Below are 17,906 nucleotides of genomic sequence, written 5' to 3' on the forward strand. Positions count from 1 at the left end.
AGCAAAGGGCTAAAAAATTAGAAAAAAAAAAAAAAAAAAAATAGATAAAAATCATCTGTTTTTGACTTGCAGCATTACACAGAGCATGAATAAAACATGAAGCACTTTACTAAGTAATATAGATAGCAATGTTAATTTGCTTTGTGTTAATTAGACTAATCCCTGTACCATGGCATGTGAGCAGCCCTCAAGGACAAAGCTGATCACTCGTGGGGGGGGGGGATATTGTTCAGCAGTGTACTTTCCACTTTAATTTCCACAATGGCCTTATTTCTTCCCAGATCATTACTGAATGCTTATCCAAGTGGTTGAACAAACACAACTTACCTTTGTGATTCGTCATCTTTCTATTAAAAGGTTACATAGTTATTGCTCAGAACGACTAATCCCCTCAAGCTTTGTTCATTTTAATATTGATTTTGATTCCTGCAAAGAAGAGTCAACAGTCAGTCTTGCTTCATTAACCATCAGTGATAAGTCAAACATTTGTTCAGTAAACTCTGTTTTTTTACTTGCTATAGAACTGTCATTCATCATTTTTACAATTCTTTTTTTACATATTAAGGGTGTTTTTTCAATAAAGTATAACAGTTAAACACAAAACTAAATATGAATGTTTTACCTGCCATACCTTTTGAACAAAGGATATGCAGTTTTGTAGAACACTAAATGATTTACATTGGGTGGGGGGAGCTTGTCAGACAAATTAATTTTCAGGCTTCTGCATTGCATGTTAGAGAAGCAGCCTGACTATTGCTCTGAGTTATTTTAGTTCTATAGCAACTTAAAAATAAAATGATACAAAAGCAAAATACAATAAAAAAGCAAAAAGACATAAAACAGCAGTATAGTGTTTGATGAGTGTACTGTAGGTCTAAAATGACTTTGAACTATATCTACAAAAGATGATCATTGTAAGAATCCCTAATCATGCTATATAGTTTCCTACTGCCATTGAAGGACTGGGACTTTTGGCTTGCATGGCAGTGTGGATAATTGTATCTAAAATTGGTTGGGTCATATTTAACACATATAGTGTGCATATATCCTTTGAGGGACAGTTAGTGACACGACTATGGACTTTGTACAGCGCTGCATAATATGATGGCGCTATATAAATACTTTGTAATAATAATATTAATATGCTGTTACTGACAGAGACTATAACAATGCTGTGATTGGAATTAGTGCTCCTTTTTTTGTGAAGCACCATGAATGGAAGCAGTGCTGCCTTTAGTTTAGGCAAAACAGCATAATATGAGAAATCACATGAAAAAGTTTTGGGATGCAGTCCTTTTTAGTAATCTGTAGACAGCCATGCTTCCACTTGTGGAGCTTTGTTTTTGGAGTCATTAGGAAAAGTGAGCTTGTTGGCTACAGTGACAGGCTGAATAAGAACTTGGAGTGTGACAGGGGGCTGAGGATAGAGGAGCATTTAGTGTTGGTGAAACAGCACCAGGGATGGCCCAGAACCTTTGCTCATTATAAAGGTGAACAGTAGCCCATGAGGCAAATGCCCACCGGACCCCCAGCCTAGTCTACCCCTTTTTCTAACTATTGAAATCGTTTAGACTGCTAAACAGCTTGGCTTGGTATAGAAAATGACATAATGTGCTTAAGGTGGGTTAAGGGGGAAAACATCTGGGGGAGTCAGAAATGGAAAAGGATCTGGGGGTTTAGGTAGATCATAGACGTAATACCAGTATGCAATGCAATATCAAAAGCTAGCAAAGTATTAAAAGAGAAATAGACTGCAAAGATGGGGACAACGGGTCTGATTTTTTAAAGCTCTCCAAGACAGGAGAGGATACACTTTTATCAGTGAAGCTGGGTGATCCAGAAAACCTAGAATGGATCTGGTCCGGGGCTGAAAAAATGTGCTAATGAATAATGCTAATAGCAAATTACTTTTAAGAAATCCATTCCAAGTTTGCTGAATCACCCTACTTCACCCATGAAATTGTATCCTCTCCAACTTAGAAGAGCTTTAATAAATCAGGCCCATAATCTTGCCCCTGTACAAACCATTGGTCAGACCACATCTGGAATATGCAGTCCAGTTTTGGGCACCAGTTCACAAAAAGGACATTGTGGAATTGGAGAGAGTGCAGAGAAGGGCAACTAAACTAATAAAAGGAATGGAGGAGCTCAGCTATGAGGAGAGATTAGCTGAACTGAATCTATTCTCCCTTGAGAAGAGACGTTTAAGGGGGGATATGATCACCCTGTATAAATATATAAATGGTCCATATAGAGAACTCTCTTCCCAATTATTTACTTTGGGATCATTACAAAAAACAAAAGGGCAATCTTTGCGTCTGGAGGAAAAGAAGTTTAAGCTTCGGATAAGGAGGGGATTCTTCACTGTAGGGTCTGTGAAAATGTGGAATCGACTCTCTCAGCAACTACAATAGATTGCTGTAAGAAAAAAATGGATGCTTTTCTAGAAGCATAGAATATAACTGGTTATTTAAGATTTAAAGTAAAGATAACAGACTGCTGATCCAGGGAACATCTGATTGCCTCATGGAATCAGGAATGAATTGTTTACCTCTGTTGGAGCAAATTGTATCAGGGTTTTTTTTTGCCTTCCTCTGGACCAACTATGTCTTATAGGGTTTTATATCTGGGATATGTTTATTTCCCTAGTGGTTGAACTTGATGGACCATGTACTATGTAGGTAGTAGCATTGGGGTCTGCACATGTGTGTGTGCTGGAGGTCTATAAAAATATGTGTTAGAGCTGAATTTGAGCAATATACAATGTTTCCCGCACCACATTGCAAGGGCCAAATGCTTGTTTGGATCTATGTGAGATATAAAGAGCAAGTCTACTTGCCTAATCCTTTGCTCCACGGTGGATGCTATGACTCCTCTTCCATCTGATTGTGTGGTAGCCCCACTGCAAGGGAAAGTTTTTGGTTTCAATCATTTTTAATACGTTTTTAAAATTTTTATACAAAAACAAAAAATTACAAATAAAGCAGGTATTTTTTTTAATTGAGGTTTTTAAATGAGTTTAATACTAGTGACAGATTGCATCAGTTATGTTACTCACCTAGATTTTTTCCATCATGGAAATTTAATGCACAGTGTCACATTTAGAATTATACCTTCTTCTCAATTAGCCTTCCTACAGGGATGACATTTCCAGCATGCAAGATAACATCATGAAATACTGCAAGTGGCTATAGTATTAGGTGATACCTATGGATAAATAAAGACAATGTTAGACTGAAAAGGAATCAGTGAGCATCTACAGTGAGTACTGATCATGCACACAGAGTTTCATTTCAGCAAATTATTTATGAAAGTGTTACACAGTAAAACACAGGTTGAACAGCATGTATACCAAGAGTGTGCATGTTTTGTTACATTTAAAGAAGGTAATATAAATATTTCAGCAAGCTGTCAGAATAGGTGAGAGGCTGATATCAGTTTCATGGAAGCATTCTGAAATGTGCCATACCTTTTTATCAAGAAGAATCATTAGAGTGGCATTTGCAAATTTGAAGAAGTTTGCTATATTTATCATAAAAAGAAAAATCCTTGATTAAAGTTTCAAAAGAGAACATAAAAACTGCTGGGGATGTGCATCGATTAATCATCCATTATGGATTTATTGCTATTTCTTCACTAATTGGGTAGAGCATTTATACCATTTATAGTTAACCAGTGAAGATAAACATAAGGGATGTATACCAATTTAAATTTTCTTGGAAGGTGCAGGTGTTATTTCAAATGTTAATAATGTATCATCTTCACTATCTAGACCTACACAAATGAAAAGAATGCAGCCAGAGACATCTGAACAGCCTGAACTAACCTCCTGCATCAATCTTCCAAGTCAGTTATTCATTGAATAGTGAATCCAGGATTAGAATAACATACCTGGAGCTGGATCACAAAGTGTTTCAGCACTCCACTGCCATTCTGCACAAACTAGTTTCCAGAATAATGTGCGATACAGACACAGTAGGCCATATCTAAAATCCCGTTCCTGTCCCCAGGATCTAAAATACTTTATAACTATCTAACGCTATGCAGCGCAAACAAACCCACTGACTAAAACACACAATCTCCTTCCATGACCCTTTTTCCACTAATCTCAAATTGTCTGCAAAAATGTGGAATAGGAAATTGCAGCTCAATGCAGGAGGGGGGACTATGACACTGTCAGGGTGCTACCCACCTATTCTCCTATACAATCAACAAAACTGCTGTAACCAATTGTACTGCATTACATAGGTAGCTCTGAGGCTCACCCTTACCCCCCTCCCCCTTTACCCCCACCTAAATGATCACAGAGACCCATGAATTGATTAAATGGCCTTTCAGGCTGCTTCATTAAACACAATTTACCCAGTCTTCAATTCAATATTTTAACATCCATAACATAAATTAACATTTTCTTAGCATAACTTAACATAATTTAACCAGACTTATAAGCTATTCAACAAAAACCCTTCCAACCTGTAAATCCTTCCACCCTACTGGTCCCTGGTTGCAGGTCATCTAATGCGTTTATTCCCCTCCATCTTCTCAGAGGGGCTACCACTCCTTCTGTTCCTGCTCCCAGCCGCATCGCACCAACTCGGAAACGCCCTCCTCGCCTGTGCATAGCCCCTCCCTACTTTGGAACTCCTCCCCCAACTTCCTGTATCACTCTGAAAGTCCCCACACCTGAGATTGGTTCTCTCACTTCCAAATCATCCTGGTGTCACCTACCCTCTCCTCTCCCCGAGGACCTCAGCCACCATCCCTATGCTATCACCAGTCATCAAACCCCCAAAAAATATAGGGCGGGATGGAGGGAATCTCAGTCCCTTGTCTTACAAAATGGCTGATGACCACCCCCCTTCTTGCACTTTATTAAACCTACTATCCCCTCCTTTTGGTTTAATTATTGTCCAATCCAACTTTTCCCCTCCTTGACCTCACTCTCTCTGGGGTCCCACCTCTCCCCCTGTCATGCATCCCTTTCGCCTAAGCTCTCTTGGGTCACTCCAGCTCCTGGTCTCACTGTACTGCTGTTGAAACGGATGGTTAATTGTATTTTTTTCTAGGAGCAAATTATCAAATATTTTACCATGTGTGTTTTATCCATCTGTCTGGCAGATCAGCAAATCATAGCAAGTCCCATGGAGTCATTCCAGTATGGACAGATGTCTCACCTCCTGTTGTGTTCATTTGGACATCTGTCCATCTATGGTCATCCTTACTGATTATCAAAGGAGCTAGTTACCAGAGCTCCTCTTTATTGACATTCTTCTATGGAAGTGTTATGGTTTAATATTATCAGTCAATCAGAATTTAGTTACCTATGTTTATATTAGTGACAGATGACATATGATTTGTTGCACAAGTTGCAATAGTTGTATCCAGTTTAATTCTTGGATCAGTGTTTTCTGCATTTTGACAGCCCATTTACCTGTGTGTTCTAAAACCACAGAAATTTACACTAAAATCTATATTAAATAATAATGGCTAATAAAATCATCTAAATGCCTTGCAATTTTCTCATGGTTTTACTTTTGCATCTATTTCCTATTCCATTTCAAAGGCAATTTTGAAATATAAACCTACATCAAATACATTCGATCCTAGTGCACAATACATATGAACATTAAGGCGTTGGGATACTAAAGGAGGGCATTTTTTACTCAGCTTAGTAAAACTGTATACTTAATTCATCCAATTCTTTATAATTGGCATTTCTTTATATTTTGTGCATGATTGCAAATGTAAAGTACTCATTTAGCAAATCACCCCCGCTGAATCAAACATTTAGTTCTTTTGATTGGAGCTTGGGAACAAAGAGACAGTGTAGTTGTGTCCAACAAAGGCACATTGGCATTAACAGGATACATTGTGCTTTCTTAGCAGTAGTTGCTGAACACAGAAAATTATGGTTATTTGGAGATTTTTTTAAATGTAGAGTATACATCATGTAATTTTTGTCCAGTTGTACTCTTGTCAGTCTTCAAGTGAGTTTTCACTTTTTTTTAAATGTAAATTTTTATTAAAGATTTTAACATATACAAGTATACAACAATGCAGAATCACAATAAACAAAAAACAAATAAAACGTATATTAAAAAAAACAAGAAAACAAGAAAAAAGTAGGCATAAAATATAGAATGATGTCAGAACATAAAAATAAACATCATGAAGTACATATAAATCCACAGGAACAAAGACAGGATTACAAAATACACCTGCGTTGTTCTAAACCTTCGTATCGATTATATCAATACACAATCAGTACTTATCTAGCAATCACTAGTAAAACTAATGTGCATTCCTATATTGCAAGATCAAAAAAAAAAAAAAAAAAAGGAAAAAGAAGGAAAGACGAGAACAGAAAGAAGTCCAAGATCTCACTAGGGAAACAACTAGTCTAGCCAACCAAATTTAAGCTTCAGATGAGCAACTATGTAATTCCGGTAGCTGTTGCTTAATCCCATGGGGCCCAAATTTCCTCAAATTTCTCCAGTTTGTTATTGTCCCTAGCAGATAGAAGTTTTCACTTTTACCAGGTGTACTTCTGTTTTAAACCACATTTTTAGTAAAAAAAAAAAAAAAAAAAAATTAGACTACAGCCTTTATAACTTAGTGTCAGTGTTTAAAGGTTTCACTGAAACATTGGACAGTGAATCCTTAACTGCTATTGCCCCTTATACAATTTGATGTCATTCCCATGGCATAGAACAGTCACATTATTGCAACTTACAATGGGATGAATAAGCACCAGACAAATGCATCAGTCAGTGAACAATCTTAAAATCTTGATCATACAGTAATTGCACAAAAACATTTTACTTGCAGGAGAATCTACCCAGAAGAAGCTCTCCATGGTGCTGAAACTTTGTTTAGAGACAGGTTCAAATTATGAAGGTTAATTTTTCTGTTAATGTAACCCAAATTTAAAATATAAAAAACTGATCCAAGTACTAACGAGACTACACCAGGCATGCAGACCGGTCTCTATAGCAAGGGACCAGCAAGTATGCAGTCCCTTTGCTATGCTAATACCAACCTTCATGCATTTCAGTATTTAGATTGCTTTAACAGGGGCACCCACTTGGACCTCAAATAATGATTATATTATACTGTACTTTTACAGTGCCAACATATTACACAGCAAATCAAATAGGGATACAATGGCTGATGCTAAAAGGCACAAAGGTTTTCCTGGTGCCCATATGAGGGTGCCAACAATGAAGGACTTTTGTCCCACACACTTTTGCCACATAAGGGACAAGAAGAAGTTGTACCCTTATTGGTGCTTACTCCCTTGGACATGTTGCAAGTTCAATGAGCATGTGGGTGAGTAGTCAATAAAAACAATTATTGGTTCCCCACTGGTATAGTTCTCAATGCCCTCAGTGCAAAAGGGACTCCCTGTAACATCACAGACTATATTTGAATTAACACCAAAACTGATAACTAACTAAAAAATGTTTCTGGATTCTGTATGAAGGAGATATGAAGTCTCATAAGTTAAAATTTTGCTGTGTATGAATTCATTAAAATTCATACACGGCCTAATAAATGAAGGAATGGGCCAGGGACAGCAAGGCTTTGAATGAAAGTAATGGATGATGTTGATGTTCTCCATCCAGGAAAGGTGGTGGACTCAATCTTGCTTGCCAACGCTTCTAATGGAAACAGTGGGAAGCTGAATGTGTCAGAAATTAGGAACAGTAAGTACTGGATTGAACCTGTACAATTATGCAAAACTGAAGGTTAGGCTGGAGTTCAGCTTAAGTGAAAATAGTTATAAACTATATTTGCTGATATGTAAGTGCTGTCAACTACCAGAAGTATAGTTAATTCAGTATTTGGAGAAGTATTAACATTGTTGAATACCCTTATTTTTACTGTGCTGCCTGAATGATTGGAAAATCTAATAAGCTATAAATTACTGCTTTTGGCACAGTTTTTTCCAAACTAAATTATAATGTGTGGGCTCTTCAAAAAGATAATTTATTTTCACAATATCCCTTTGACTGCTGGGCTAGTTAAAATTGCACATCACACAATGATGAAACCATTCTGATATTGGCTTTATGACAAACTATTGTGAAGATTAATGTGTTTCACCCACATCCCATATCCAGCACTGAGTAGTCTGCAATTAGCAAATAGAGTGAAGAATAGATGTGAATGTTTAACTTCAAGCTTAAAACACCAGAGGTATTGATATTATGTATTTCTGTCATTGTTGTTACTTCAAGGTACATTACTGCATTATTAAATCATCAGGCTTTTTTGTGTGAGGTGTTTTTACTGTGCTGTGTTCTTTGATTACATAAGAGGGCATTCAGAGACAAAACAGTTATTGTGTTTTTCATATGTAGTTCTATCAAGTAGTTCAAGCCTATCATGCAAAACTAAAGAGTATTCTAAAACTAACACAGCCAGCCCAAGTAACTAAAATCCATTCAATAGAATATATTACACAAATCATTTAAAAAATAACAGCTGTTTAATTTTCAAACTCTATTTATAAATGTGTTTAGCAAAGATTCACTTACTTTTTTTTCTAGATAACCTGGGGCCCTGGACAAGAATGAAACCAGGGCTTTCTCTTCTGGAGTTCTATGGGACCTCAGACATGACATACTTCATGGAGTAAAGAAAACGTTGTACCTTTGCATCTTTCTACTGTTCTAAATTGAATACACTTGACAATTTTTAGGAGTTTTTAAAAGAGTTCACTGAGTTTAAATTTTAATAAAATTTATAACACTACACCATAAGAGTTTTCATTTCTTAAGATACAAGGAGAGAAGAGACAAAGAAAGGATCAGAGGACAAACAGAAGTGGCAGGATGTTGACAAACAGATGGATGTAAAGTGACACAGAAATAATCAAAAAGAATGGTATACCTTCTATTATTCTAGAGGTCATATCAATCTAGTAGATGCAGAGTGAAACAAAAATGACATGTGTTGCTTCGTTTTAAAGTGTGCAACTAAAATGAATAGTTACTGTGTATTCCTTGCATATATTCTCTGTTTATTATTTATATATGCTTTGTGAAGGAGTGACTTTTAATCTTTTTTTTTTAAAAAAAGGACCGACGACCAGTAGGCCAGACTGTAGTCTGTGACAGTGGTAGGTGGAAGTAAATATTAATCCGTTATTAGTGGTGAATGGGAAAATAAATGCCGCTACTTCAATGTAAACAAAAACTGCCCTAGAATCAGTAGTGAATAGGGGTAAAAATGCTCCTGCATCAGCAGCACTATTATATGCTCTGATACCATTGGTTACTGGGAGTAATAAATGTCCATGTTAGTGATGAGAATAATGCTCTTGCATGGCTGGTATTATTGGTACACCTGTGTCAGATCTGAATGTTTACCATGTGTCAGTGAGGTGCCCCTTTGTCAATGGGAGGAATGATGCCTTTGGGAATAAACAGTGCTCCTATGTCAGTGGTATATGGTGCCCAATTATTGGTGTTCAATAGTCATTTATTTTGAAAATATTTTTCACTGTTCTAGTAAACTTATGTACAGAATTATACAAGGAACATTGGGAAAGAGATCACTCTGCCTTTTACATTGTTGGGTTTTGGAACATTCTGCTTGGCACTCACTGTCACTCTATATACAATGACTTCATTTGGCAGGGAAAATTTAATGCATGCAGGGCCATTATGATAATTGTTTTTAGATTGTTACTGTTAGTTTATGCTTACAATAGCTATCCTTGCTGAAAATTATGGGTATTAAGATAAATAATGGTTGTAATAATGGGAGGCAAACATAATTTCTGCACTGTGGCCCATTGACCTGTTGACTCCAAATTGTCTCCAGTAATTACCCTTGGTGGACTCATGACACCTTGCATTTATAGTATAAACTCAATGTTGTAATTTACCTGAAAGGCTAAGCTCATCTTGTGCAATACAAGTTATGCTGTGAAAGTGGGCGCTTTCAGATTGATGGTATATAGTTGCATTTATTATTTTGTAGCCTGCCTAAATCCCATTTTCCTCTTTAAAAAAAAACAGAGTTGGTCTTTACATATAACAAAATTCTAAATCATGAGCATAAGCCTTGATATGATGGTGCAGGTCCCTTAACAAAACCAGTTAGGACTTTTAGTAGTAAATTAAGGATTTACTGTAATGCCTGCAATGGTTCTTAGAGTACAGGAAATTTTAACTTTGCTGTATAATATTGCTGCTTACTTGTGTGGATGATTACAGTTTTGTTTAGATGAGTGAAAAGTTAAAAACATGTTAAAAGGAAGTAATTATTTAGCTAACAGCATACAGGGCCTGATTTAAAAAAGTGATTTGAAGATTTCAATCACTTAGTCATGTATTAGTAAGCTTCTGCACCAGCTCACGGATATAGACATGGAGTGATTAGCATGTAATTCCACTTGACCAAGAAGACAAAATTTAGGAGGCTACAGAATCCTCATACGTTAGCAATCAAAACTTGTTTGCCACCAATATGCATACATCCAATCTCATTTAATATTTTTTTTTAATATTATTTGTAATAAAAAATCATTATTTATGGGCTCCAAATCTAGGTCATTGGACTATTTCTTCTACTTTTCTTGGCATTCATTGACAGCTGTCAACATTTGCTGGCCAATCTAGAATCCACGGCCATTTGATATTTGGCCTTTTTTAAAGATTTGCCTAGACTGTGAATCTCACATTTACAAAATATGCCTCAAATTTCCTGTACATATAACCAGTGCCCTACCTAAACAGTCAGTTGAATTATCAGATGCAATAAATTTTTTTTGAAAAACTAAGAATAAGTGTATTATCAAACTGTAATGGGTGTAACCAGGTTAAGACAGCTCTTCCACCATGTTTTTCGTTTTATATAGTTTAATTATAAAATATTTCACCCTTGACATAACTCCCTTATAACATAAAGGTTGCTATACTCATTTTAATGTTAGTGTATTTGTATAACATTTTTGCATTTTGCGAGGTTTGTAGTATGATTTAAATGACATCAAACTATTGAGGAAGCTTATTCTATCAACTGTACATTTGTTAAATTATAAAGAGGGAGGAAACACTGTTCCCAGCAAAGTAAATGCATTTAATAGCTGGGTTTCTCTACCTTGGCTCAAAGGAGGCAAAGATGCAATAGCACCTCCTGCCATTGTGGGTCTGGGAGAATTTTTGCAGCATTGGAAAAATTAAGCTTATTTTCATGGGAATTTTACCACTCAAAAAATTATGAATATTGCAGAGAAAACAATTTGTGAACATTGGCTTTCGAATCATACTAGCTATACAGATGCAATTTTCTGGCTTCTTTATTTAATTTCAACCAGTTAGAGATTGGTTATAGCTATCTTCCACAAATTTGTTTGTGTAAATCTAATTGATTTTATTGAAAAAAAATATGTATTTTGCTTGTTTGGATACATACATGAAGAACATTGTCAAGATGGTAAAGCAAATCGCCAGCGCTGCCTTACCAACAATCAAATATTTTGCCTTCAACATAATTAAAAATATGTGCATATTGAATCCTAAATACTGATTAAGGATAATGTTTGATTAAAGATTAAAATGTCATTTTCAGCACAATATTCATTGTTTTCCTTTTGCCTTTTTACCTGAACTATAGCTTAAATTACATCACCTATTTTTCTATGATGTTTGTAGTAATTGGATAATAAAAAAAAATATTAAGTAATGTATTTTGGGTTTAACAGACCTTGTCGATGTAGCCTTTGAAAATATATCTTGTTTACAAATGTCTTTACAGCACCTTGGCAAGCGAGCATTGATATAAATTGTCTTGTTGACAAGAACTTGATCCTTAAGAATAATTTTAATATATTTGCTATAAAACGATAACAAGCCATTCTTCTCTGGCTATTCAGTATGTTTCATTGTTGGCTCTGGTGGATATCTGCAAAACCACAGATAAGCTTTCTGGAACCAATGAGGCTTTTAGGGTTTTAAATGGATTGCATATTGTTTCATCTTCCATCTGAAACTATCTATAGTGGACCCAAATTAACTGTTTGACTAAAGAGACAAAGTGTATTTTAAAGACTTAGGTAAGCCACGGGCCCTGCACTTATTACACTTACAGTATGCATTATGAAAATGTGACAATACATTTATACCGTGATGTAAAATATACATGTGTGTGTAATCTATACAAATAAATGTATCTGATTATTTTGTTATTATTAAGGGAACCATTTGTTACAGTGCATGCTCAAATGTTGTTCTGGAGACTGACAATGCCTGATCTTTTAAACAGAAAAAATAAGTTCTTAAGCAGAATGACATTCAGATTCTTGGGGCCTCTCATGGGTATTCAGTAGGTGCCAGTGCTTCTGGAAAATGTAATAGATGGTGTTTGCTGGGCTGCGATAGAAATTCATCCTTACAGATCGCTAACTGACAATGTCTTATATTACAGAAAAGTCCCTTAAAAGTCCCTCAATCCATGAAAAAAGTACATATGGCTATGTGTAGTGTTTATGCTTATGGATGTCAGCAGGCATGTTCTTGTTTACATTTTAGCATAATATATTTTAGGATATGAATCGATTATTTACATAAAAAACATTGTTTTAATACAAATCATTCACAGATTGGTTCAGCTAATTTCCACAATATGAAATAGTATACCAACCATAAAAAAAATCTCTTTTCGTGTGTAGTACCATGACAATTTTAAGAAAGGTTTGTTCAGGTGAAGTGGCCACCACCTAGGACAGCAAGTTTCAATGGGCAGGAAGTGGCATTTTTGGTCATTACTTTAGCAAATGTTACTTAAAGTGGCCCTATTTTTTTTACTAAAACCAACATTTTTACTTTACATAAAAGGGTAGACAACCCTTTATGTAATGTAAAAATGATCTTATTTTTTTGACTATTAAAAAAAAAATAAAAAAAAAGTGAAACCCCTCGCCTTGTGTCTTTATTGCCGCTGCAGAAGATGGCTGTGCTCAGCGATTTCTAACAATCGTGTCGAAAGTGGATTTCAGGAGGCCCAGGACCAAAACAAGGACAGCCTCAAAGAGATCAGGGGGTTCATTGGAGTAAAAATGTGAGTTTGATTTTTTTTTAGTTTAGTTCCACTTTAATATTCTAAACATGCAAGCAGCTGAATTAAAAGTGCAGATTCCAATAGGTGCACACTTGCCAGCACCCTAAAGTGTAGTGCAAGCCAAAATCTTTCTGTTTAGGTTTGTGAAGACTGGGCTAAGTTTGAAACCTTTGTCATAGATTGTTTGGATTTCCATTGGAGGAATATTATATCATTGATGCATTCATCTGAAATTGCTGTTTAAAACTTAAAGCAGAACTAAAGTTTCACTTTACAAAATTGTGATCAGGCAGTGCTTTATTGCAGAAAGGAACAGGCAATGTCTTTTTTTGCAAACACCATTCTTACCTGCCTGATCTCTGTGGAACGATCAAAATTCCAGAGCTGTGCGTGCAGTCTGGGCCAGGAGTTATACAATTCAGGCTCGGCCAATAAAGATGCCCTAAAGACTAGGAAGGGATGCAAAAAAAATTGGCAGAACCCTGCAACAGAACAGGGACAGGTAATTATAACAAGGTTTATTTCTGCATTAACCTTTCTGAGCGGTAACCCCGAGTGTGGCTCGGGGTAAAAAAAAAAACCCTGGCAGTTCCCGGTGATGTTGGTGCATGCAAGGGAGCGTGGTAGAAATTTCTAATTATTTTGTAATGGATTCAATACAAAATAACTGTATTTAATCCAATACAAAGTATTCATATATAATAGTATATATAATATACATGCTACTGTATAATTATATTACAGGTTTAAGTATGTATCATTTATTTATGCACCCTTGTTTTAACAGATTTTGGTGTTTTTTATTTAAAGTTTATTATTAAATTTATAAAATATTGGACATATTTTGGTGCATTATGCCTAAGAATTACAGGCCTATAATGTAAATTACATTTTCATGAAAGACAATGTACTGCTTTTAGACATATTAATCTAGACAGAAATGAACTGCCCAGGAAGTTATTGTCTCATCCTGGTTAGATAATAAGATCTGGAATGTCCAGCCTAAGTAACACAGTATCATCACTCTGTTTTCTCCTCCTGTTAGCATGTTCATGTTCAGCAAATGTGCATTTTAGACAGCCTACTAGCTTCTTGAGGTGACTGTCCCTCTCCCTGTCCTGCTATGCAGCAAATTAGAAGAGGTAATATCACAACTGTTGGTGTTTGCACCTGCTGCAATTAAAATACAAGTTTCAAACACAACAGTTTCAAATCCATAACCGTGTTAAGTAATAATTTTATATATGTCTAGGGTTTAGTAATGTAACTTCTTTGTAATTAAGTTGCTTGTAAAAGACGAATGTAAAAGAAAAACATTTTACAGATCTAAACCAATTAAATACATTTTTTAATTTTTTCCACTTGTCTTTTCCCAAGCAATAAACATTTTTTTCCAACCCCAATTACTCTCACTGTTTACATGTGGCTGCCCACTGTGTCCCGGCAGCAGCTGTGAGAAATAATGATAGTGTACCCATGGGCCTGACAAGTTGGAAGATTTTAAATAAATTATTGTGCAGTTTTTTTAGTAAGTAAAATAAGTGCTAAAAATCTCTTTGCACTGTATATTCTTCCTGATGACTGTCAGTGTAAAACTCATTGCTGGCTCCTTCTGATGTCTCCACATAACCTAAATGAGAATAAAATACCTTTTAATTTACAAGTTTCTTTAACTTAGTGTTGCTGCCTGTTAAACTATTGCTATAACACTACAAAGCAAATGTTTAATTAGGTGGTAGTATGTATTTACCCATTTAGCATCATACGATCATACATCTTTATCTAGACTATGAACAGTATGGACTGTATTTATAGATTTGTACCTATTCTTATCAAGCAGTAAAGAGTGCAAGGTTTCAGTCAGTTGTCTACCCAGCGAAACAAATATGTTGTTACATTACAAAGCTGGCAGGCTGTCAACATTTCGTTGCAAAAGAAAGTAACAGTAAAATAGCTAAGATTTCAGTGTTTCTGCCTTGAATTTTCTCAACCATGCCTATACCTAGAGCTGAGTTCTTGTTATGGGCTTTCTTTGTATTCATGTTTAGAATGTGTAAACACTGTGCAAAATCTGGCCATTCAGTTAAAAGTTTTTTTTTTTTTGGGGGGGGGGGGACCTCACACCCCTCCTTTCCTCTCTCCTTTATTATTCTAGGGTGGAAATCAGATTTTGATGGTCTGACCAGTGACCTTATTAACATCCATATTCCAGATGGTCAAGACGATCCCATCTGAATCATGATGCTCTCTGTTTCACCCTACCTCCCAAATGATCTTGCACTTTCATGTATGGATGCATTTGACTCTCATTTTCTCTTATTTGAGAGCACTGGTGTTTGTTGATTGGTGATAATACATTGGGTCTTGGGGAGAGTCTCATGGTTAAATAGAATGGCACAAGAGTAAAGGGTAATTTATTTGGAGCAGTTGTAAGTGTATTGATTAATAAAGCAACCTCTGGAAGAACCATAAACACTGGGCTAAATTATGTAATTTATTATGTTAAAATATAATATGTTAATTAGGTATATTTTAGTTGTTAGGGAAACCTAAGGAAACTAAAAATATTATTGAACTAAGTAAATCTTTACCCAGATAAAGCAAGCTTTACTGATCTGAAAAATGACATAGCACAACACAGTCTGGCTGCGACCTCGAACCTAAAATACCAATTTCGTATTGAGCCTTGGTGTCACCAAGGCATATAAAAATATACATTCAACATGGTAACTAGGACAATTAGAAAAAACTAATTTAGAAGTTTTTCCTGCAGCATTTTTAACAGGTAGATGGCAATCATTTTACCAAAGAAATAAAAGATGAGGTGTCTCAGCACTATGCTGTACACAACTGTACAATAAACTGACTGATATTTAATTTTTGTGTTAAAAAAATCAAACACATGTAATATTAATGAATACAGACCAAGATGATTGATTTCACAAATGAGATTTGTCAATCCATTATACATTGCTACAAAATCTCCTGGGAAAACATCAGCAGTTAGAAAAGTAATTTCACATATTGAAAAATTAGACTAATGGATACCTGATGCAATTTTATATATAATGTTTTTTTTGTTTTTTTTTTACAGTGCACTCAATATGGCTATAGTGATCTGGTCACTAGAAACAAAATTACATTTTAAACCCTTAAAGCTATGATATTGTGATATACATAGAAAGAGAACAAAAGCCTGACATTCCTGCAAAGCAATTTTCTTGTCATGCTAATAAGTAATACATCATGTCATGGTGGTGGCAGAATGGTGGCCTTGTGGTTAATGCCTTTTTGGCAATGATGTATGAATCCCAACAGGACCCCTTGTACATTGCCTTGTTTCCCCTATGTTACACATTCCTTCAGGTTCCCTGGTTTATGTTTTTTCAAAGAAACTGGGACCCACATGTGTAATTGTTTGAGTGAAATCCATGTCCTTGGACAAACTAATTATGCATAATAACTAACGGTACATGTTTACGAAAATGGCTAGAATATATATGTGCATACTTTTTTTAATCGTAGAAATGAGAAATGTTTTTTTTAAACCTGCACTAATAATAATTTCCGTGATGATGGCAGCTCTTCAAAAATAACAATGAGTGAATCATGTAAAGTATATTTAATATATTTATTTTGTGTTTGTGTTGGGAACAAACATTATTTTATTGCAGAACACAAACCCTTGGATAAGACGATTGCATTAGTTTTTATTTTTTTCTTATATTTTTCCCTGGTAATCCTGGTAAAGAAACCCTTCCTTTCCTAGGTTACCAGCATTTGCATATTGTACTATATTTATGGAGCAAAGTAATATTGTCACTCCAGAGCTGGAAATGTATTTGGTACTACAGAATGCTTTTCTTCTGTGGTCCTAGCACACTTTATAATAACATGGACAGCATAGATGGGCAGCATAGTTGATGAAATCATAGCTAGGACATTATCTGCAAGGAGTTTGTATGATCCCCTCTCACATCCCACATGGTTGCCCCTCTCAGATCCCTCATTTACATCCCACATTCTAAAATCATGCAGTTTGGTTAATTGGTTTCCCCTCAAATTTGACCTTAGATCTGACTATGATAGTGTAGGTTACTTACTTGGCTGGTGAGCCCATGGCGTCCTCAGGGATCACGGGCAGCGAGGCAGAGACCGATGAATCAGGCAGCATGGCCGAGGTCGACCACTCTCTGCTCGCAGTGTGTATCCTTGTCCTGGCGGAGGGATCAGTTGCAGCCGAACTACTGTTTGGCCAAACAGCATCCCTGCAGATGTGGACAGTGCTGCACTCGCCCTCAGCACTCCTGCGGGCATACATAGCACAGCACGTCCCAGGGGTCCTGTTGGAAGAGTTGCGCGCTACCATGCGCGCCTCTAGTACCCCCCGGGGCGAGGCAGTCGGCTGCCTTGCAGTGGGGTGGGGCATGTTTAGAATGCAGCAAATTTGCCAAAGGGGGTTTGGTAATTAATATGTTCCACCAATCAAATAGCGCCAGGTGCCTATTTATTGAGACCCTGTCATGCACACCATTGCCCGTTATAGCCTCTGTGTAACAGTGTGCTTGGATGGGCTCTTGTGTTTGGATTACCTTTTAAACTTCTGTTGTCTTGTTATTAGCTCAGACTTGTTACCAACAGCGACCCAGCCTGATTTCTGGCTTTTGCATGCCTGTCCTGAGTTCGAATTGTCTCTGACCACGTCTTCTGCCTCATCTTTCTGTACCGCCCTTTATTGGACTGATCTTTTGTGTATGACCCTTAGCTTGTTTCCGGATTAAGCAATAAAGTTTGTTAAAAGGATACCTGGAGTTGGTTGTGATTTGTGTGCACAG

This window comes from Pyxicephalus adspersus, chromosome 4, assembly GCF_032062135.1.
Source record: "Pyxicephalus adspersus chromosome 4, UCB_Pads_2.0, whole genome shotgun sequence".
In the NCBI taxonomy this organism is placed as follows: domain Eukaryota; kingdom Metazoa; phylum Chordata; class Amphibia; order Anura; family Pyxicephalidae; genus Pyxicephalus; species Pyxicephalus adspersus.